The following is a 25678-nucleotide window of genomic DNA, read 5'->3' as shown; positions in this document are numbered from 1 at the left end:
AATGTTATTAAAAGGGACAGTAAACTAGTCATTAACTTTTGGAATGGGCCTGAAATATATGCTGTGGTGAGCTTAATAAAAGTATGGTTTTAGCACTGAAGTTCATTTCAACCTACTAAATTCTATTCTGTCCTTACTTGTCACTCAATAAGTACTTAAATAATGCCCTATCAGAAAGGCAGTATTGCTACTTTTGAAAATAGAGGAAGGGACCACAAGCCAAAGAATGTGTGTGGCCTCTGGAAGCTGGAAAAGACAAGGAAAGAGTATTTTAAATCCATTAGAAGATTTAGAGACTAGAACCTCCATAAAAGAATGTAGCACTGTAGACACCTTAAATGTAGCCCAGTTAGACCCATTTCAGTCTTCTAACCTAAGGAACTATAATGTACAGTGGTGCTATTTGAGACAGTGAGCTCACTGTAATTTGTTACAATTCTAGTCAACAAAGAATTCTATCATTTTTCTGATATCTTCCTTCCTCCAACCCCCACTTTCTCTTCCTGAATGATTCATAATCTCTTTTAAAAGCTGGTAACTTGGGGAGACAGATAAGGGAATGGCAAACATCACAGATCCCACTTTAATAAATTCCCTCTATGAAGATGCGAGGACTAAGAAAACATTTTTAATCTTTTGCTCACTTAAAATTAACTAGAAAAATATTATGACAGATGGTGTCCCTCATGCTGCCTTAGCATCTTGGCATGTTCCATTTAATACTTCTCTATGTTTCCAACTGAGAGCACAAAATTCAGTTACTGTAAGGGCATTGTGGTGTTTTTAACAACTTCACTTTGGTACTCTTTGACTGAAGATGTAAGAAGATATGGTGACCAGTTACAGGTGAGAAGCAGGGGCATGGAAAGTTAAAGTACTTTGAACAAATATAATGGGCTTTTCATATTTAGGCCTTGAACCATTGCTTGAGGAGAGAATGGGGAGGAGAGGGTAGCATGGTATGTACTATGCTTGCTCAGACATTTCTCCAGAGCCCATTCTACAAATTGTATCAAGTATGTGAATTTAGCACATGGTTAATATTCCTAGAACTTGTCAAATAACCAATTGTCCTTACTGCAGTTATATTTTCTAATGTCTATCTTCTAATGTCAGATATGGTCTGAATATTTGTACCTTCTACAATTCACATGTTGAAATTCCAATCTCAAGGTATTGGTATTAGGATATAGGGCCTTTAGGAAGTAACCTGTTAATGTGAGTAGAGTCCTCGTGGGTGGAATAAGTACTCCTATAAAAGAGACTCCAGGCATCTTCCTTATTATTTCCATATCAAGACACAATGAAAAGTCACCTTCTATGGACCAGGAAACAGGATATCACCAGATTCCAAATCTGCTGGTGTCTTGATTTTAGACTTTACAGCCTCCAGAACTGTGAGAAATAAATTTGTATTGTTTATAAGTATGATGGCAAATTTTGTGTATCAACTTGATTACGCTAAGAAATGCCCAATCTCTAGTAAAACATTATTTGTGGGTGTCTTGAAGGTGTTTCTTGGAGAGATTAGCATTTCAATCAGTAGACAGAGTAAGAAGATCCACCCTCACAAATTTGGGTGGGCATTATCCAATCTGTTGAGGTCCCAAATAAAATAGAACTGTGGAGGAAGGGCAAATTTACTGTCCCTTTTCCTGATATGTGACATTTATCTCCTCCTGCTTTTGGATGTCAGAGCTGCTGTTGCTCAGGCCATTTTTGACTTATATCAACTTGCACCAAATGCCAGTTCTTAGGCCTTTAGACTCAGATTGGAAATTACATAATCAGATACCCTGGCTCTCAAGCTTTTGAACTCAGACCAAATTATACCATTAGCTTTCCTGGTTCCCTGGCTTGCAAACAGAAGATCGTGAAACATCTCAGTGTCTATAAAATAAACCAATTTCTGTAACAAATTCATATTCTCTCTCTCTCTCTCTCTCTCTCTCTCTCTCTCTCTCTCTCTCTCTCTTTTCCCCTACTTCTGTGAACACACACACACACACACACACACACACACACACAGCCACACACTCTATTGGTTCTATTTATTTGGAGAACCCTGACTAATACAATAAGCCACTCAGTCTCAGTCTATGGTATTTTGTTATAGTAGCTTCTACAGAATAAGACAATAAGAGATATCAGTTCCTTGTCAAAATATTCAAAAGACACTTTAAAATCCATCTATAGGGCTGGGGATATAGCTCAGTTGTTAGAGTGCTTCCCTCACATACACAAGGCCCTGAGATCAACCCCCAGCACCACCAAAATAAAAAATCCATCTATGACAACTACAAAAAGATTTTGTTTTTACTTGAGTTGACAAGTTATTTACAAAGTTCAAACTGTACAATTTAAGAGTTTTGGAGTTACTAGACACCTTAGAAATTATTTAGCCAAATGCCTTCATCTCCCGGGGTAAGGAAATTGAGAGGAGACTTTCCATAGATCACTCAGCAAGAAAAGGGTAAAACTGGGATCTGAGCCTGGACCTACTAATTCCTATGTCTTTCTCTCCTTCTTTAGGAAAAATGCAAGCACATTTTAAAAGTATTTTAATAAATAACAAACCCTCCCATAATGGCAAAACCTACCATAACTACAGTACTTTTATTTTCCATGTAGTATATAGGCAAATTTTATATAATCATAAATGAAATAAGCAAGGGAATTCAATGTCAGTTATGAAATATAAAAAAAAAGTATTTTCAGATATTGAAGACAAAATATTTAACCTTGAAAACAAAGTTGACCAAACAGAGAAGATGGTAAGAAATCATGAACAGAAACTACAAGAACTATGGGATATCATGAAAAGGCGAAACTTAAGAATTATTGGGATTGAGGAAGGCTTAGAGAAACAAACCAAAGGAATGAACAATCTATTCAATGAAATAATATCAGAAAATTTCCCAAATCTGAAGAATGAAATGGAAATCCAAGTTCAAGAGGATTATAGGACTCCAAATATACAAAATTACAACAGACCCTCACCAAGGCACATTATAATGAAAATACCTAACACAAAATAAAGACAGAATTTTAAAGGCTGTGAGAGAAAAGAACCAAATTACATTCGGGGGAAACCAATAAGGATATCAGCAGATTTTTCAATCCAGACCGTAAAAGCTAGAAGGGACTGAAACAACATTTTTCAAGCCCTGAAAGAAAATGGATGTGAACTAAGAATCTTATACCCAGCAAAACTTACCTTCAAATTTGACGATGAAATAAAATCCTTCCATGATGAACAAAAGCTAAAAGAATTTACAAATAGAAAGCCAGCATTACAGAACATTCTCAGCAAAATATTCCATGAGGAATAGATAAAAAACAAAGAAGCAAATTAGCAAAGGGAGGAACTATCCTAAAGGAATTGTCAAATAAAGGAGGAACTAAGTCGTGTCAAAAAAATTAAAAAATTAAAAAAATGAGCCAAATGACCGGGAATACAAATCATATCTCAATAATAACCCTGAATATTAATGACCTGAACTCATCAATCAAAAGACATAGACTGGCAGATTGGATTAAAAAGAAAGATCCAACAATATGTTGCCTGCAAGAGACTCACCTCATAGAAAGAGATACACACAGACTAAAGGTGAAAGGATGGGGAAAAACATACCATGCACATGGACTCAGCAAAAAAAACTGGGGTATCCATCCTCATTTCAGATAATGTGGACTTCAAGCCAAAGTTAGTCAGAAGGGATAAAGAAGGACATTACATACTGCTTAAGGGAAGCATAAATCAGCAAGACATAACAATCATAAACATCTATGCCACAAACAGTGGCTCATCCATGTATGTCAAACAAAACCTTCTCAATTTCAGAAACCAAATAGACCATAACACAATAATACTAGGTGATTTTAACACACAACTCTCACCACTGGACAGATCTTCCAGACAAAAATTGAACAAAGAAACCATAGATCTCAATAACACAATCAATGATTTAGACTTAACGGACATTTATAGAATATACCATCCAACAAAGAATGAATACACTTTCTGCTCAGCAGCATATGGATCCTTCTCTAAAATAGACCATACTCTATGCCACAAAGCTAATGTTAGCAAATACAGGAAGATAGAGACACTACCTTGTATTCTATCAGATCATAATGGATCGAAATTACAAATAAATGAAAGAGTAAAAAACAGAAACTACTCCAACAACTGGAGTTTAAACAATATGCTATTATATGATGAATGGATAACAAAAGATATTAGGAAGGAAATTAAAAAATTCTTAGAGGTAAATGAGAACAAAGGAACATCATATCAAAATCTGGGACACTATGAAAGCAGTACTTAGAGGAAAATTTATTTCATGCAGCACATTCAATAAAAGGAGTAAAAATCAACATATAAACGACCTAACACTACAGCTCAAAGCCCTATAAAAAGAAGAACAGACCAACATCAAAAGTAGTAGAAGACAGGAAATAGTTAAACTCAGAGCTGAAATCAATGAAATTGAAACAAAAGAAACAATACAAAAAATTGACAAAATAAATAGGTGGTTCTTTGAAAAAATAAACAAAATTGATAAACCCTTAGCCACACTAACAAAGAGAAGACGAGAGAAAACCCAAATCACTAAAATTCAGAATGAACAAGGAAATATCACAACAGACACGAGTGAAATACAAAATATAATTAGAAGCTATTTTGAAAATCTATACTCCAACAAAATAGAAAATTTCAAAGACATCAACAGGTTTCTAGAGACATATGAATTGCCTAAACTGAACCAGGAGGAAATATATAATTTAAACAGACCAATTTCATGTAATGAAATAGAAGAAGTCATCAAAAGCCTACCAATATAGTAAAGTCCAGGACCAGATGGGTTCTCAGTGGAGTTCTACAAAACCTTTAAAGAAGAGTTCATTCCAATACTTCTCAAAGTATTCCATGAAATAGAAGAGGAGGGAACCCTCCCAAACTCATTCTATGAAGCCAATATCACACTGATACCTAAACCAGACAGAGATACATTGAGGAAAAAAAATTTCAGACCAATATCCTTAATGAACATCAATACAAAAATTCTCAACAAAATTTTAGCAAATCGCATACAAAAACATATTAAAAAGATAGTGCACCATGATCAAGTGGGTTTCATCCCAGGGATGCAAGGTTGGTTCAACATCAGGAAATCAATAAATGTAATTCACAATATCAATAGTCTTAAAGTCAAGAATTACATTATTATTTCAATAGATGCAGAAAAAGCATTTGATAAAATACAGCACCCATTCATGCTCAAAATACTAGATAAAATAGGGATAGTGGGAACATTTGTTAACATTGTAAAGGCCATCTATGCTAAGCCAATGGCTAATATCATTCTAAATGGTGAAAAACTGTAAGTATTCCCCCTAAAAACTGGAACAAGGCAGTGATGCCCCCTTTCACCATTTCTATTCACTATCGTCCTTGAAACTCTAGCCAGAGCAATTATACAGACCAAAGAAATTAAAGGGATACGAATAGGAAAAGAAGAACTCAAACTATCCCTATTTGCGGATGATATGATCATATACTTAGAGGAACCAGGAAATTGCACCAGAAAACTTTTAGAACTCATAAGTGAATTCAGTAAAGTAGCAGGATATAAAATCAGCACTCATAAATCTAATGCATTTTTATACATAAGTGATGAATCCTTGGAAAGAAAAATTAGGAAAACTACTCCATTCACAATAGCTTCGAAAAAAATAAAATACTTGGGAATCAATCTCACAAAAGAGGTGAAAGACCTCTACAATGAGAACTACAGAACACTAAAGAAAGAATTTGAAGAAAACCTTAGAAGATGGAAAGATCTCCCATGTTCTTGGATAGTTAGAATAAATATTGTCAAAATGGCCATACTACCAAAAGTGCTATACAGATTCAATGCAATTCCAATTAAAATCCCAATGACGTACCTCACAGAAATAGAGCAAGCAATCATGAAATTCATCTTGAAGAATAAGAAACCCAGAATAGCTAAAGCAATCCTTAGCAGGAAGAATGAAACAGGGGGTATCGCAATACCAGAACTACAACTATACTACAAAGCAATAGTAACAAAAACAGCATGGTATTGGCACCAAAATAGACAGGTAGATCCATGGTACAGAATAGAGGACACGAACACAAACCCAAATAAATACAATTTTCTAATACTAGACAAAGGTGCCAAAAATATGCAATGGAGAAAAGATAGCCTCTTCAACAAATGGTGCTGGGAAAACTGGAAAACCATATGCAACAGAATGAAATTAAACCCCTATCTCTCACCCTGCACAAAACTCAACTCAAAATAGATTAAGGACCTTGGAATCAGACCAGAGACCCTGCAGATTATAGAAGAAAAAGTAGTTCCAGATCTTCAACATTTCGGCTTAGGACCAGACTTCCTCAACAGGACTCCCATAGCACAAGAAATAAAAGCAAGAATCAATAACTGGGATAGATTCAAACTAAAAAGCTTTCTCTCAGCAAAGGAAACTATCAGCAATGCAAAGAAAGAGCCTACAGAGTGGGAGAAAATCTTTGTCAATCATACTTCCAAGAGAGTACTAATCTCCAGAATCTATAAAGAACTCAAAAAACTCTACACCAAGAAGACAAACAACCTAATCGACAAATGGGCTAAGGAAATGAACAGACACTTCATAGAAGAAGATCTACAAGCAATCAACAAACATGAAAAAATGTTCCACATCTCTAGTAATAAGAGAAATGCAAATCAAACCACCCTAAGATTCCATCTCACCCCAATTAGAATGGTGATTATCAAAAATACAAGCAACAACAGGTGTTGGCAAGGATGTAGGGAGAAAGGTACACTCATATATTGCTGGTGGGTCTGCAAATTAGTGCAGCCACTCTGGAAAGCAGTGTGGAGATTTCTTAGAAAACTTGGAATGGAACCACCATTTGACCCAGCTATCCCACTCCTTGGCCTATACCCAAAGGACTTAAAATCAGCATTTTACAGAAATACAGCCACATCAATATTCATAGCTGCTCAATTCACAATAGCCAGATTGTGGAACCAACCTAGATGCACTTCAATTGATGAATGGATAAAGAAACTGGTATATACATACAATGGAACATTACTGAGCCATAAAGCATGATAAAATTATGGCATTTGCAGGCAAATGGATGAAATTGGAGAATATCATGCTAAGTCAGACTGCCAATCTCAAAAAACCAAAGGACAAATGATCTGGCTGATAAGTGGATGATGACACATAAGGGGGGGTGGGAGGGGTTAGTGTTAGGGTTAGAGTTAGGGTTAGGGAGAGGGGCAAGAATGGAGGAAGGAAGGACTGTATAGAGGGAAAGGAGGGGTGGGGGGAAGGGAAAAAAATAACAGAATGTATCAAACAACATTACCCTATGTAAATTTATGATTACACAAATGGTATGCCTTACTCCACGTACAGAGAAACAGCATGTATACCATTTGTTTACAATAAAAAAAAACTTTGACCAACAAAAAAAAAGTATTTTTCCTCAAATGTAAAAATTGAAGTCAGTAAAAGTACTAAAAGTAAATATGAGTAAATTTTTATATAATGTCGGAATGAAAGGATTCAAAGTATGACTGCAGGGCTAAAATAATGAAGTAATATGGCACTATATTTTACAATATAAAATAGAATTTACTTTTTTTAAGGTTAAAATAAAAATAATGCCTTTTGAACAGAAACACAAAAGTAAAATTGTAATTGAATGACAGCTATATCAATTCCAGCATCCAGTATATTTTCTTGTATGTTTTGAGAAATCAAGAAAGTATAATTTACGTAGATGAATAATTGCATAAGTTAACAATTCTGTTTGTTTGCTTTTTTGTTTGTATTTAAAGCCTGATTGGCCAACCTAAAATACTATTTTTGAACTGACCCAGAAACTAGAATAAAAAGAGTAGTCGATATTTATTGTTTTGAAGTTAACTCATCAATAATATTTAACGAGAACTCAGTCTCCCTAATTGCGGAAAGTTTACTTTGGAGAAAGTCAATGAATGGGTCCTCAGTCAGTATAAATGTTCATATTTTAACAGAAAAAAAACACTTTAAAAAACATATTTAATAGTCTTGTGTGTTTAGTCAGGTTTTTGCTAAAAATTCACATTCCTCAGTGGTTATCTTCATCAAATTGTTCTCCAAAAAGAAGGAAATTTATTTTTTTGATTTTGTATACTGAATCCAATTTAACAGCAGTTTCAGCTCTGACACTTCATTTGCAGTTATAAAGAGCAATTCTTCAACTCTACATTGTTAAATTGAGGGTTGTTCTGATTATTAGAAGTTCATAAAAACATAATAAATTGAAGCAACCATTTTGTATTTTTGTATTTGAGAGAGATTCATGTAATAGAGTAATTTGTCAAAATGGTAGGGTTCACTTGTTTGGGACCTAATATGATATATTCATATGTTTTACTCAGTACACTTTAGTGTGAAAAATAAATTCTGGAACCTACTGCGCATATTATTAGAAATGGCTGACAAATGTCAAATTAAAGTCAATGATTCAATGCCATCATTTTACATAGTTTTGAAAGATGTTCATAACTTCTTTGACAGGGAAAACACTTGTAAGGGAATAGAGAGAAAGAGTGGAAGAAGTCAGGGAAACCTCAGATCATGATATAGCTCTGATCTCCATGAAAGGGGAAAAGAAGGAGAATGGGATAAGAGGAGTCAGAGACTGCACACAGTGCTAGGAAAGTTCTACCAGACCCATGGGGAATCTTGAACTAAAGCCTCTTATCAGAGTAATCCTGCCTTATTATTATGGCCATGCACAGTCATTGGCTGGGGGATATCCAGGCAAAGCATGGCCTTGGCATGAACTCAGTGACAGATTTCCAAACACAGCAGCAGGAGGTTTCAATTCTCCTATCTGCAGAAAGAGATCTCAGAAGCACATTTTTGTAACTGATAAGTGATAGCATATAAGAACAGAGAGATAATGGAGCCAAATCACAAATGTTCTTGTAGTCCATTTTTATGACTTTGACTTTCATTTTTGATGTGATTGTACTATTGAGAGTTCCAAGCAGGGGAACTATATGATTTGAATCAAATCTTAATAGGTATATTGTATTATTTTAAGAATGGGTTAAGGAACTGAAGGGGAAAAAGCTGGGAGATGAGTCAAAGGTTATTTCATCCATCCAAGTGAGAACTGACAAAGAAAAAAATGCCTAAAACCATTTTGTGTTGTTGTATCAGGATGCCAAAGACTTGGTAATTTATCAAGAAATTTATTTGACTCATGATTCTGGAAGATACAAAGTCCAAGATTGAGAGGTTAACGTCTATCAAGGACATTCTTGCTGCATCCATAAGCAGGAGAAAGGCATCAAGTGAGAGTGAGAAAGAGGGGACTGAGTTTGCTTTTACACTAAACTCACCCACAAGATAATGAACCCATTTCTACAAGATGACTTAATTCCCTTATGATATAATCACTTATTAAAGGTCCCACCTCTCAACACCACTGCATTGGAGATTAAATTTAATGAATTTGATATGCAGTGTAAACAAAAAAGTCAAGGATAATTCAAAAATTTTTATCCTTAGCAAATGAAAAAGTAGAGTGTCCATTAACAGAGATGGGAATGGCTATAGGAGGAGCAGGTCTGAGGAGGAATTATCAGCTTTTCTGTTTGGGGAGGTTAAATTGAAAATATTCAAATAGAAATGCCAAGTTGGATGTATGGGTCAGAAGAGCGATCTGGGCTGGAGAGAGAATTTTGAAATTATGATTTAATAGATGACATTTAATGTTATGAAACTAGACGGCATCACCAAGGGGACTTAGAGAGACAGGAGAAGAAGGCCAAGAACTAAACCTGGGGCACCCAGCTTCAAAAAGTTAGGAATACGAAGAGGGACTAGCAAGGTACACCGAGAAGAAGCAACCGCTGAAGCTAAAAGAAATGTAGTGAGGCAGAAGAGAAGACCAGGAAAGGTTTTAAGTCACATACTGCTGTGCAATCAAATAACGAGCCTAAAATTTTGACCATAGATTTCACAACCCTGGTGATCATAAACAAGAGCAATTTCAATGGGGATAAAAGCTTGAGTGAATAGAATTTAAAAGAAAACACAAGAAGGGGAACTACAGAGAATGCAGAAAACTTTTTAAGGATTTTTTCTTCAAATGGGAGTGATGAAATATGTTGGTAGGTGAAGGGAAATCTGTTCTCAAAACAAGGGAGGAGTCTTTTTCCATTTGCAATTAGGTAGCATTTTTGGAATGATGCTTTACATCAAGGGTCAGAAACATTTATCTAGAAAGACCTAAAACAAATGTTTTCAACTTTGTGGGCCCATATAGTCTCTATCACAACTACTCAGCTCTGTCATTGCAGGAGAAAAGTAGTCACAAACAATACAGAAATAAATAAGCATGGCTGTGTGTCAATAAAATGGTATTTACAAAAACAGGTGGTAGAATGGATTTGGCCCATGAGTTGTGGTTTGCTGACACCTGCTTTTACAATCTAGCACCAGAAACTACACGAGCCAATCTGAAAATATGTATTAAGTGCCTATAACAGGGCAGGTAATTCTCTGATTTTTATTAGTCTAATTATCAATGAGAAAGGCAGAGGCTCTGCTTCCAAGAGCTGCCATCCTAGATTTAGTTGCATGATACATCCCTCGCTCCCTAAGCATGGTACTTATTCCCACCACATCTAGCCCCCAAACCACATCCCAAGTTAGTCACATGGGCCCATACTAAGGCAACTTTTACCTTTGCCAGGTTTAATTGAAAAACTTTTTTTTCCACCCAGGTTTTCTTTTTCCTAAAGGAAGTAATTCTGTACTTTCACAAGGCAACAATTTTTATGTGATAATTCTGCAACATGCTTTGCATTTTTAATTATGAAAATGTGGCATTTTTCTATCTCTTCTAGCCACAGATATTCTCACATTATATGCGCACAGGAATCTGTCACTGTATAAACGTGACAGCCCAGTTCATCGTCTCTTCTGGCTGACCTACCAGATCATCTCATTTATCTCCTGTAGCAACAAGTACAGCTGTGTCTATGAAATCCAAGTTCATTGTATGTTTCTGGAGCAGTCTTCCTGTGCTGACATGCTCTCTGTAAAGTCACTCCATGTAGACATGAAGTAGAAAGGTAAGGCTCTTTCCAACATACATTTAAACTGGATATTACAGGTTTCAGCACTGGTTATCACTGACTACTTCCCATGAAAACAGTCTCACCTCCCTTCCCTCATCTTTCATAATTCCCAAAGGTTACCAGTTACATCTCCTGACTTCAAATGAAATGAATGTGGATGAGAAAGCTCTTTGAAAGCAAGTAAGTTTTATAAAAGTTCAAGGTCAGAATCCAGAATGTACCTATAAACTACAACTATTAAAAAATGATTCTAATCTTTTAAAAGGAGGAAGAGGAGGAGAAGGAGGAGGAGAAAAACGAGGTAGCTATCTCAGCAGCTGTCATACAATGGGGAGAATTTTGAAGTTAAATCTCTACTCTTATTACTGTATGGCCATAATAGTCCCCTTAATGTATGATTTTCCTTTCCTTCAGATATCAAAATGATAGTGCCACTTCCATTAAATAAGGTAACCATTGAAAATTACCAGGACTATATAAGATATTCAGTGGATGATTTCTCTATCTGAAAAGCAATCAAGGAGTATTTGGTTCAAGTTACAGCTGCCTGATGAATTAAGAAATCACTACTACATCTGTCAGTTCTAGAACTATGCCAGCACTTCTCCAATTCACGCCAGTCAAAAGAATGTCTCACACAATGCCTCTCTCCTTCTTACATCAGTTAAGTTCCATGTGAATACATCTGATCAGCAGGATTTGAATTACATCCAGAACTTAAGCTGCAAGAGAGGTTCCAGCGTTTGCAGTACAAGGAAGAATACTTCAAAGAGATTAGAATAGCTGGCAAACTAGCCAGCCCATGGTTTTCTGTGCACTTTATATGTAGTAAGCAGAATTTTGGCCTCCATGACATTCACCCACTGGTGCCAGCTTGTGTATATGTTATATTACATGGAAAAAGGGATTTTGAAGATGAACTCAAGATAGGGAGATCACACTGGATTATCTGGGTGGATCAAGTGTAATATCATGAGCCCTTAAAAACAAAAGAAGAAGCAGAAAGTTGTAGTAGAAGAATAAATTTAGCGATTCAAAGCCTTAGAAGGACTCAATCTCCCATTGCTTTATGGAAGGTGTTTGGAGTCCCATGGAAACCATAATGAGGAACTGAATTCTGCCAACGATCTGAATGAGAGAGGAGGTTATCTCCACCCAAAAGCCTCAAGAGAGTAAAAATGACTCAGGTCAACCAAAACCTTGATTTTGCCTGTAATATCCTGGGTAGGATGCTTACTTGAGACTACCTAAACTTATGAACCCAAGAAGAGTGATAATAAAAAAAAAAAATTGATATTTTTAAGCTACTAAATCCATTGCCATTGATTGTGACAATAGAAAACTGATAAATTCTTCATACCATTACTGAACTCAACCCCTTAGAATCTTCTTTTACGTTTTTTCCAACCCCACACAATAAATTCACCATCAAAAACTTTTAATGCTCCCTAGGGGATTGGCCCCACATCCAGTCTTTCTTACATCCAAACTTACTGCTCTGGCTTAAATGTTTTTTTCTCTTAGATTATTGGAACAGCCTTTTTATATGACCAGTAGCTACCAATATTTGACAAACTGTTCCATATCCATCAATTATCTTAACTATTGTCTTTGCACATTCCTGAATTTTATATCCTTACATAAAGAATATGTTTTGCTTATAATTAAGAAGAATAAGATCATCTAACTACTCTTCTAGAAAAACAAAAGAAAAACTTGTTCGTTTATTTACTCAGTAAATATTTCTCAAGTGTCTATAATGTACTAGACCCTAGAAACACAATGAGAGAGTAGTAGAGACTGGCTGGTTATCCATCAAACCCATCTGTTCTTCTGGGCACGTGGACTCCATTTCCCACTCCACCTTGCTGTTAAGTATGGCCTTGTGACCGAATTCTCATTAACAGAATGTGAGCAGAAATGCTATATGTCACTTCCAGGCCAAATTTTGAACACCTTTCCACAAGTTATTTTTCTTCCTTTTCTCCCTGCTGCCGACAGAAAAAGCACAACATTGCAAGTGGCATGTTAAAGATTATGGAACCTCAAGAAGACAGAAATTGGGGTTCCTAAATCAATACTTGGAGTAAGAACCCTGTCAACCAGAGCTATGCCTTTGAATTGTAAGTGAGCAAATAATAAAATCTCACCATACTGAATTTGGATTAGTGTACATTGTAGAACTTGTTTGTCATAGCAACTAGTTTTATGGTGTTGGCATTCAAGGAACTTAAAATTCTGAACTTAAATCAGTATACATGTTCCTTACCAATCTTACCCCAATCTACTTTTCAGCTTTATGTCTTATCATTCCTATGTATTCTATATTAATACCTCAATTGACACAACTGGCCCCTTTTGAACTTCATGTATTTGCACATAGTATTCTTCCACCTAAAAATATAACCCCTTCCTTATATATTAGCTAAATTATATTCATGATTCAAAATATGGTTCAAACATTCTCTCTTAATTGGCATCTTTCTTTACCATCCCAGGCGGTTATTTGAAATTACTCTATATCATTCAATAGCTAATACCTATTGCCTTGTTTGTGGTATGTAACAGATGTAGTGATCTCAAAACAGTCAGTTCTTCCTCATTGAATATCCAGTGCCTGGTACATAAGACATAGTCAATAAATCTTTACTGATTGAGTTTGATACAAATCCTCATGAATGGTTGTACCTTCATGCCATTAACCACTATACTTAACTTCATATAAACAACTTCTATTCAATGTTATGTAAAATGCATAATGACCTATACATCAGTACACAGACTCCAGAACCCTCCAAACCTGCAACTTGAACACATTAAATTACCACATGTCAATTCAAATTGGGACTCTGGGACAAATCCAGATACCAGAAATATACATGTTAGGGTGGCCACTTATTCTCCTGTGAGTTGAAGAGTCAACTTAGTGTCCCAACATTTCTCTACCTATGTAGTCTACCTACCTCATACTTTTATGGATTACTATGACTTGGCATCCTGATGTTTACCTTGAATCTCATTAGATAATATTTTTGCCTTATAACCCAGTCCTCTTATGACTAAGTCTCTGATATTTGCCATACCTGTCTAAAAAATGCTACAAATTAAACTTCTACCAGTTGCCTACGACATTCATTCTTTGGATAGATAACATATACATAGGCATATATTTCAGCCCTGTCAAAAATTATAGTGCTTCATTTGTATTTTCCCACTTAGAATTTTCTGCCAGGTTTAAAATCTGTTATGTAGATGTTTGCCAAGTACATGCAGGTAAATAGGTAAGACTATCACATTATGAGACAATAAGTAATTGGTGAGAATTAGATTCAATAATTCTACTGTTTAACTATTCATTGAAATTGAATTGCATGTCCCTTACACTGAATACATAATTAGTAATATATAACATCCTTCAAGGAAGACAGCTGTTGCATAGTATTAATATTCCTAATAGTGTCGTACTTTTCCATGATAATCATATATTAGTAATATTTATATTATGATCCTCTCTGTTAGCAAATTTTTAAAAGTAAAACAGTTATTCTCTGTTGTATTTTTTATGAAAAAAATGAATCCTTAGCTTTTCTTTTTCTGTACCAGGGATTGAACCCAGGGGCACTTAGCTACTGAGCTACATCCCCAGTCTTTTTTACATTTTATTTAGAGACAGGGTTTCACTAAGTTCCTGAGGCTGGCTTTGAACTCATGATCCTCCTACCCCAGCCTCCTGAGCCACTGGGATTACAGGTGTGTGCCACTGTGCCTGGCAATTTTCAGCTCTTAATGCTCAATAAATATTTGATATATTAAAAGTGATAAATGAATAAGGAAGAGCAAATATTATAAATCATCCAGAATCTTTTGGCTTCCAAAAATAGTCTCTTGGTTTCTTAGTGATCTCTAAGAAATATAAAGCACTATCATTGATTATCAAGTATTTGATTTCTTATCTTCAAATAACACTTAAAATTTAAATACACTCACTTAATTTGCAAGCAAAAGATGTATAGATATAGGGATAAGTAGTTCCTGAACAACCATTGCTTGCTTTGTTCACACACTGGAAGGTTTTGAGTGCTAGCACTAGCCTAGGAACCATTTAGTATGAAGTTGTGGAATATAAGCCCTGGGAACACACAAATTTCGTTCATGAAATAAATACTAACAGGACAAATATTCAGTGCCAGGCCTGACTTGTATCCTGGAGTTTCCCACAGATTGAAGTAGGTGAAGCTAGACTAGGAGAAGTTCAATAATAGAGACATAAACAAAGAGAACAGGGAAGTACAAGGAAGTAAAGAAAAGGAAGGTCAGACAAATCTTCATAAAACACTAGAGAGAAGAAAATAAACTGTACAGAGCCTTAAATACTGAGAATAGAGCAAAGAGCACAAAAAACATTTGCAAGCCCAAAAGATATCTTAATAGAAAATATGGTTTTAAAGTTTTTTATGCAGGTCAATATTTTAATACATAGCTATGATTCTGATTAAACACCACTGAATCATAGATGTAAAAGCTGGTAAGCACTGTAGAGATTACCTAAAATTGCACCCCTCTCCTCTTTTCATGTTTGCAAGCACTCCTGAAACTCCTCACTTAGCTATTTTTCTCTTCCTTAGCATTTGTACCAAATTACAAACACTTTATTATTATGATAACTGTTTGTTGTTTGCTCTCACATGCCCAGATAGAATTGAAACCATATGAGTGCAGGTGTCTTTGCCTGCTCTGTTTACTAATAAATACCAATTACCTACAATAGTGGCTGAAACAATGCTACTCAGAATATATTTGTTGAATGAATTGAAACCAACTAACAGTCCCCTTTTTTACATTTAAGAAGGTGAAGGTCCCAAGAAGCGCAGTGTCTTTCTGAAAGTCACAAAGTTTCCTGTCAGCAGCAGCACTCTGGCTAGAATCCAAGTTTAATCCACTTTGATACCACCATACTAAGTAAAGGTATGAAAATAATTTCACTCTCTTCTTTCTCCCCCCACCCCTACACTTTACCTTTGAAAAGTAATAAGACTCAAAGAGTTCTTCCTTCCTAGAGAGCCCCTACACACCATTAAGGCCAAGGTTGTGCTACTCTGCATCAAACAAGAAACAATCATTCATATGGCTTAAAATGAAAAGCTTTCTGAGTACAGTTATTTTGGTTTGAATGTGTCCCCTGAGCTTCATGTGTTGGAAACTTAATCCACAATGCAACAGTGTTGAGAGGTAGGATCTTTAAGAGAGGATTAGGTCATGAAGGATTTGCATTCATGAATGGATTAATGGTAATATCATGGAAATGGGGTCAGGAATCATGTGTGTGATTCTAGTTCTTCAAAGACATTCACAAGAAATTTTTTTTTAAGGATGGTGGACCTAAAATAACTTCTAGGAACTTTGAGGAAAGTGCTACAAAACCTGGGGGAAGGTGTGTGAAACATTTTAATAATAAGAAACAAGGGGACCAAGGACTGAAGAAAAAATTTAACAGGCAAATAAATTCAACAAGAAAATTCCAGCCAGACAGTGAAAGTGATGAATCAGCAGCCAAGAAACTAAAATAAGTTGACTTCAAAAAGAAGAAAAAACTGAAGCAGAGCAAGCAATTCAGTGTCAAAACCAACCACCACATCATTGTTTGAGCAAAGCAGATTTGGGAGATCTTAAGTAGAAAAGATTGTGACAAAGAAAAAAAGACCAACATTTATGAGTAACTTGCAGAAGTTAATTCAAGGGAAAATTAAAACTATTGCATTTGTACATGACAAACTGTGTGAGCCAGTGTTTCATTTGGTATGGTAATGAAGAAGAGAGAAAGCAGGTTTTGAAGACTTGCCAAATGATTTGGTTGAATTAAGTAAAGTCAAATATTCCAAAAATATTGTTAAGAAATTTCACATGTATGGGTGTAAAACAGAGATTGCACAGATAATCAGATATTTTAAAGGCCACATGAGGAAAATGTTGTGGCATGCAGAAGCCTCTGCTATCCTGAAGTACACATAAAATGACAAAGACATTTTGGAGCACAGGAACATACTGATGGTGGAACTCTACAGGAACACATTTCAGCTTTATAAGTCAGCAGGTCACCCAACTCTGGACAAAATGTTACATGTATAGTCAGAAAAATTAGAATTTATTATGAATGAAATGAAATAGCTTCTAACTCTAATGGCCCAAAAGGAAGCTGTGATTAAGCACTCATTATTCCATAAAGTATTCTTGGACTTTTTAAAATCTATGCACCCCAAAACTCAGATCAGAACTGAATGAAGTCATCTGTGAAGTGGTGGCATACAATGACCCCACAAGATGGTGCAGGAGTGATCATGCACTGCCTGTGGCATGCAAACCCAAGGATAGGAACATTATTGGGAAAACAATGAAGATTTATGTTGAAAAGGTGACTAATGGCCAATACTCTCATTAGATTTTACTGGCAGCATTTGATTTTATTGATAATACTAAACTTGTGAAGCAGACCAATCATCTCAGAAATTATCAATTCCTTGATGAACATACACAATGACAAATGTAGAAAGAAGGTCCTATTATATTTAATAAGTCTCAGAGCTCCTTTACATATATTATGAGAAATCATTGAAGTTTTGCCAAAAGGAGTCAGAAATGCACACAGTAGGTTTTCAAGATGGCGGCCTAGAGGGTGGCTGCATTACGTGTTGCTCCAGAACTCAGGATTCAAGAGAGGAGATATTGAGACGCTTGGGACCAACTCAAAGTAGCCGGGTGACTCTCACCCCCTGGGGGGGCATCCCGGATGGGACGGGGGTCCCGGAACGCAGGAAACTTTGTGAAGTAGAACTGCCGGCGAGACGCCCCTCCCCCCGCTGGAGCGCCATAGAGGAGGCCGGTCGGCACAGCGCTGGGACTCGGAGCAGCCACTGGGGCTCCGGCGGCTGCCCGGGGGAGGAGTGGCGGGGAGAACTGTGTGGACTCAGGACACCGGGGCCTGCCCTGAGGAGGAGGAGAGGAGCGTGGCCACTTGGATTCGGAGAGACTGCGCCAGAGCTGCAGGCGGTTGCCAGAGGAGAAGCCGCGCGGCAGCTGTTTGGAATCAGAACGACGCTTCTGAACCCCGGGGCCTGCCCTGAGGACGAGGAGGAAGAGGAGCGGCCGCTTGGATTCGGGTGACTATACGGGAACTACAGGCGGTTGCCAGAGAAGGGGCTGCGTGGCAAGCTGTTTGGACCCTGACCACTTCTGAACCCCGGGGCCTGCCCGGAGGAGTAGGAGAAGGAGGAGGAGGAGCGCGGCGGGTCCCTTGGACTCGCAGTGACTGCATTAGCGCTCCAGGCGGCTGCTCAGAGGAGAAGGCGAGTGGTGAGTTGTTTGGTCTTAAAGTGACAGCTCCTGAACACAGGGGGGCTGCCTGGAGGAGAAGCGTGGTGGGACGCTTGGTCTTGAGGGACCACACCAGAGCTCCGGGCGGTTGCCCAGAGGACCCGTGCAGCGGGTCACGTGGATTCAGAGCCACTCAGAGGGACTGCTCCTGAACACCCGGGGGGTTATCTGGAGAAGGAGGAGGAACGGGGAGGGTCACTTCGACTCGGAGTGATTGATTGCCCCGGGCTACGGGTGGTTGGTGGGAGGAGGAGGCACGAAGTGAGTTTCTTGGACTCCTAGTGACCGCACCGGCATACTGGGCGGCTGTCTGGAGGAAGAGGCCTGTGGCGGGTCTCTGGGACTCAGAGCGATTGTTCGGGGCCACAGGTGGCTGCTCAGAGGAGGGGCCACGCAGCCAGGCGATTAGGTGCAGAACAGGGTCCCAGGATCTAGGAGGCTTCTGGGTGGAAGAGCCGCACAGAGACAGGCTTAGGGCGGAGCGAAGGTTCCAGGCCTATGGGCAAATTCTCTGAGGAGGGGCAGCCTAAGGAGATTCATCTGCGAAGGGTGAGGCTCCCAGGCCCAGGAGGTAGGGCCGGGCCCCTGGAAACTTTGCAGAGGAAGGCAGCCCAGCCCAGGCAGTAGCTGTAAATTGAGGGGAACCTCTAGGAGGAAACTGACCAGCGAGACCTCCCCACCGGGTGAGTCTTCCCTGCTGGGTGAGGTTTCCCACAAGGACGGTAAAACCAGAGGCTCAGGCCCAAACAGACCTTCCCTCAGCCCACAGCCTAGGTCCCCTTTGGATGACCATTGGTCAACAAGTGGAGGCACCTCTGCCCACTAGCAGGGAATATACCCCACCTGAAGGCCACCACTCCTAGAGAGGCAGCTTCCTTGTGGAGCACCGCATTATCAACCTCCTCCAAGACTTCAGCCTACTGCAGGCTAAGAGGGGATATATATAGAAATCTTCAGGGTCATTGTAAATCAACAGAGGAAATCTGCAATATCTCAGTGGTCCACTGATATCTGAACAACATGAGAAAACAAGGAAAGAAAATGCTGCAAACAAATCTAGATGTTACATCAATAAAACCCAATGACAGCATGGCAGAAGAAATGACAGAAAAGGAGTTCAGAATGTACATAATTAAAATGATCAGAGAAGCAAACGAGGAGATGAAAGAGCAAATGCAAGCATTGAATGATGAGATGAAAGAGCAAATGCAAGCATTGATTGATCGCACCAATCGACAGTTAAAAGAGCAAATACAGGAAGCAAAAGATCATTTCAATAAAGAGTTAGAGATATTGAAAAAAAACCAAACAGAAATCCTTGACATGAAGGAAACAATAAACCAAATTAAGAACTCCATAGAAAGCATATCCAATAGGATAGAACACCTGGAAGACAGAACCTCAGACATTGAAGACAAAATATTTAACCTTGAAAACAAAGCTGAACAAACAGAGAAGATGGTAAGAAATCATGAACAGAATCTACAAGAACTATGGGATATCATGAAAAGGCCAAATTTAAGAATTATTGGGATTGAGGAAGGCCTAGAGAAACAAGCCAAAGGAATGAACAACCTATTCAATGAAATAATATCAGAAAATTTCCCAAATCTGAAGAATGAAATGGAAAATCAAGTTCAAGAGGCTTACAGGACTCCAAATACACAAAATTACAACAGACCCACACCAAGGCACATTATAATGAAAATACCTAACATACAAAATAAAGACAGAATTTTAAAGGCTGTGAGAGAAAAGAACCAAATTACATTCAGGGGGAAACCAATACGCATATCAGCAGATTTTTCAATCCAGACCCTAAAAGCTAGAAGGTCCTGGAACAACATTTTTCAAGCCCTGAAAGAAAATGGATGCCAACCAAGAATCTTATACCCAGCAAAACTTACCTTCAAATTTGACGATGAAATAAAATCCTTCCATGATAAACAAAAGCTAAAAGAATTTACAAAAAGAAGCCAGCATTACAGAACATTCTCAACAAAATATTCCATGAGGAAGAGATGAAAAACAAAGAAGCAAATCAGCAAAGGGAGGAATTATCCTAAAGGAATTGTCAAATAAAGGAGGAAACAAGTTGTGTCAAACAAATAAATAAACAAAATTTTAAAAATGAACCAAATGACCGGGAAACCAAATCATTTCTCTATAATAACCCTGAACGTTAATGGCCTGAATTCATCAATCAAAAGACATAGACTGGCAGACTGGATTAAAAAGAAAGATCCAACAATATGTTGCCTGCAAGAGACTCACCTCATAGAAAAAGATACCCATAGATTAAAGGTGAAAGGATGGGGAAAAACATACCATGCACATGGACTCAGCAAAAAAGCTGGAGTATCCATCTTCATTTCCGATAATGTGGACTTCAAGCCAAAGTTAGTCAGAAGGGATAAAGAAGGTCATTTCATACTGCTTAAGGGAAGCATAAATCAGCAAGATATAACAATCATAAACATCTATGCCCCAAACAGTGGCTCATCCATGTATGTCAAACAAATCCTTCTCAATTTCAGAAACCAAATAGACCACAACACAATAATACTAGGTGATTTTAACACGCCGCTCTCACCACTGGACAGATCTTCCAGACAAAAATTGAGCAAAGAAACCATAGATCTCAACAACACAATCAATAATTTAGACTTAACGGACATTTATAGAATATTCCATCCAACCAAGAGTGAATACACTTTCTTCTCAGCAGCACATGGATCCTTCTCTAAAATAGACCATATATTATGCCACAAAGCTAATGTTAGCAAATACAAGAAGATAGAGACACTAGCATGTATTCTATCAGATCATAATGGATTGAAGTTAGAAATAAATGAAAGAGTAAAACACAGAAACTATTCCAACATCTGGAGATTAAACAATATGCTATTATATGATGAATGGATAACAGAAGGTATTAGGAAGGAAATTAAAAAATTCTTAGAGGTAAATGAGAACAAAGAAACATCATATCAAAACCTCTGGGACACTATGAAAGCAGTACTTAGAGGGAAATTTATTTCATGGAGCGCATTTAATAAAAGAAGTAAAACTCAACAAATAAACAACCTAACACTACAGCTCAAAGCCTTAGAAAAAGAAGAACAGAACAGCACCAAAAGTAGTAGAAGACAGGAAATTGTTAAACTCAGAGCTGAAATCAATGAAATTGAAACAAAAGAAACAATACAAAAATTGACAAAATAAATAGTTGGTTCTTCGAAAAAATAAACAAAATTGATAAACCTTTAGCCACACTAACAAAGAGAAGACGAGAGAAAACCCAAATCACTAAAATTCGGAATGAACAAGGAAATATCACTACAGACAGGATGGAAATACAAAACATAATTAGAAGCTATTTTGAAAATCTATACTCCAACAAAATAGAAAATTTCGAAGACATCAACAGGTTTCTAGAGACATATGAATTGCCTAAACTGAATGAGGAGGACATAAACAATTTAAATAGACCAATTTCAAGTACTGAAATAGAAGAAGTCATCAAAAGCCTACCAACAAAGAAAAGTCCGGGACCAGATGGGTTCTCAGCCGAGTTCTACAAAACCTTTAAGGAAGAGCTCATTCCAATACTTCTCAAAGTATTCCATAAAATAGAAGAGGAGGGAACCCTCCCAAACTCATTCTATGAAGCCAATATCACACTGATACCTAAACCAGACAGAGACTCATCAAGGAAAGAAAATTTCAGACCAATATCCTTAATGAACATCGACGCAAAAATTCTCAACAAAATTTTAGCAAATCGCATACAAAAACATATTAAAAAGATAGTGCACCATGATCAAGTGGGTTTCATCCCAGGGATGCAAGGTTGGTTCAACATCAGGAAATCAATAAACGTAATTCACCATATTAATAGACTTAAAGTCAAGAATCACATGATTATTTCAATAGATGCAGAAAAAGCATTTGATAAAATACAGCACCCCTTCATGCTCAAAACACTAGAAAAAATAGGGATAGTGGGAACATTCCTTAATATTGTAAAGGCCATTTATGCTAAGCCCATGGCTAATATCATTCTAAATGGTGAAAAACTGAAAGCATTCCCCCTAAAAACTGGAACAAGGCAGGGATGCCCTCTTTCACCACTTCTATTCAACATCGTTCTTGAGACTCTGGCCAGAGCAATTAGACAAACCAAAGAAATTAAAGGGATACGAATTGGAAAAGAAGAACTCAAACTATCCCTGTTCGCTGATGACATGATTATATATTTAGAGGAACCTGGAAATTCCACCAGAAAACTCTTAGAACTCATAAGTGATTTCAGTAAAGTAGCAGGTTACAAGATCAATGCCCATAAATCCAACGCATTTTTATACATAAGTGATGAATCTTCAGAAAGAGAAATTAGGAAAACTACCCCATTCACAATAGCCTCGAAAAAAATAAAATACTTGGGAATCAATCTCACAAAAGAGGTGAAAGACCTCTACAATGAGAACTATACAACACTAAAGAAAGAAATTAAAGAACACCTTAGAAGATGGAAAGATCTTCCATGTTCTTGGATAGGAAGAATTAATATTGTCAAAATGGCCATACTACCTAAAGTGCTATACAAATTCAATGCAATTCCAATTAAAATCCCAATGACGTACCTTACAGAAATAGAGCAGGCAATTATGAAATTCATCTGGAAGAATAAGAAACCCAGAATAGCTAAAGCAATCCTTAGCAGGAAGAGTGAAACAGGGGGTATTGCAATACCAGATCTTCAACTCTACTACAAAGCAATAGTAACAAAAACGGCATGGTATTGGTACCAAAATAGAAAGGTAGATCAATGGTACAGAATAGAGGACACGGACACAAACCCAAATAAATACAATTTTCTCATACTAGACAAAGGGGCCAAAAATATGCAATGGAGAAAAGATAGCCTCTTCAACAAATGGTGCTGGGAGAATTGGAAATCCATATGCAACAGAATGAAACTAAACCCATATCTCTCACCATGCACGAAACTAAACTCAAAATGGATTAAGGACCTCGGAATCAGACCAGAGACCCTGCAGATTATAGAAGAAAAAGTAGGTCCAAATCTTCATCTTGTTGGTCTAGGACCAGACTTCCTTAACAGGACTCCCATAGCACAAGAAATAAAAGCTAGAATCAACCACTGGGATAGATTCAAACTAAAAAGCTTTCTCTCAGCAAAGGAAACTATCAGCAATGCGAAGAAAGAGCCTACAGAGTGGGAGAATATCTTTGCCAATCATACTTCAGATAGAGCACTAATCTCCAGAATCTATAAAGAACTCAAAAAACTCTACTCCAAGAATTCAAACAGTCCAGTCAACAAATGGGCTAAGGAAATGAATAGACACTTCACAGAAGAAGATCTACAAGCAATCAACAAACATATGGAAAAATGTTCAACATCTCTAGTAATAAGAGAAATGCAAATCAAAACCACCCTAAGGTTCCATGTCACCCCAATTAGAATGGCGATTATCAAGAATACGAGCAACAACAGGTGTTGGCGAGGATGTGGGGAGAAAGGTACACTCATACACTGCTGGTGGGGCTGCAAATTAGTGCAGCCACTATGGAAAGCAGTGTGGAGATTCCTTAGAAAACTTGGAATGGAACCACCATTTGACCCAGCTATCCCACTCCTTGGCCTATACCCAAAGGACTTAAAATCTGCATACTACAGAAATACAGCCACATCAATGTTCACAGCTGCTCAATTCACAATAGCCAGACTGTGGAACCAACCTAGATGCCCTTCAATTGATGAGTGGATAAAGAAACTGTGGTATATATATACTATGGAATATTACTCAGCCATAAAGAATGATAAAATTATGACATTTGCAGGCAAATGGATGAAATTGGAGAATATCATGCTAAGTGAGATAAGCCAATCTCAAAAAGCCAAAGGACGAATGATATCGCTAATAAGTGGAGGTTGACACATAATGGGGGGGAGGGAAGGGTTAGAGTTAGGGTTAGGGAGGGGGGCAAGTATGGAGGAAGGAACTACTGTATAGAGGGTAAAGAGGGGTGGGAAGGGTGGGGGGAAGGGGGAAAAAAATAACAGAATGAATCAAACAACATTGCTCTATGTAAATTTATGATTACACAAATGGTATGCCTTTACGCCATGTACAAACAGAGAAACAACATGTATCCCATTTGTTTACAATAAGAAAAATAAAAATAAAAAAAATAAATAAAAAAATAAAGTTCAGGGAAAGCAAAAAAAAAAAAAAAAAGAAATGCACACAGTAAGAAATACACAGAGGACTGCTATCATTAGCTCTTAGAATCCATTTCTACAGATTTGTTAAACTACCTGCAAGTACATGCCCAAGAGGTGGTGCTAATAGTCTGAATGTGTGTTATTGTCCAACTTTCTGAAATCTGCCACTGGAGACATTCAGCCTGCCATGGATGCCATCACCAGTTTCTCAGCAGCTGAACTATACCTTTGTGACAAGGATGGAGACTTTCATGTTGCAGTGTATTTCATTCTGAAGTGGTTAATAGAGCAATATAAAAATGATGAAAGAAAATGGAATGATGTTTTCCAAAAACACTAGTAGAACATGTCAGTACGAAGAACCTGAGGTCCAGGGCTACTGTAAATTAAGGTGCCATTATTATTTCCAACTTTCTGCACATTTCTGACCAAGAACTTTGTAAACAATGTCAAAGTTGGGTTGAAAAGCCTCAATTCCACATTGGAAGAAATACAAAAACACCAGCAAAGGAATAGAAACTCTACTTGAAAAACTGACTGTCTAAGTGGAAATAGTTAAGAAAATGATAAAATCAGTTTTCTCATTTTCTGTTCTCTTCCCAGTACAGAAAAGAAGGGCAAAGGTCCACCATTGGTAATTTGAGAACTCTGTACATGTGTTTCTTCTTTGTACAAGGATCTGTTTACATAAAATTATTTCTAAAAAAATGTCATGAGAATGGGTTCATTATCTCAAGTGACTTTGTCATAAAATTAGTTTGATTCCCTCTTGCTCTCACTCCCATGTGATATATCCCACCATTTTAAAACCCAGCAATTAAGCCCTCATCAGATGCAGCTCTTCAATCTTGAATTTCCCAGC

The 25678-nt window shown here is 37.4% G+C and overlaps 1 pseudogene across 1 annotated transcript; it reads left to right on the top strand.

Moving 5' to 3' along the window:
• Positions 1–9307: 9307 nt before the first annotated feature.
• On the top strand, positions 9308–25361 carry LOC306651045 (pumilio homolog 3-like; annotated as a pseudogene). Its single transcript has 4 exons — positions 9308–9404; positions 10959–11152; positions 16562–17875; positions 24874–25361. The product of its transcript is annotated as a pumilio homolog 3-like (transcript).
• The last annotated feature ends 317 nt before the right edge of the window (positions 25362–25678 follow it).

This window comes from Sciurus vulgaris (assembly GCF_902686455.1).
Source record: "Sciurus vulgaris genome assembly, chromosome: X".
NCBI classification, from domain to species: Eukaryota; Metazoa; Chordata; class Mammalia; order Rodentia; family Sciuridae; genus Sciurus; species Sciurus vulgaris.
This window is presented reverse-complemented; position numbering and strand designations above follow the sequence as displayed.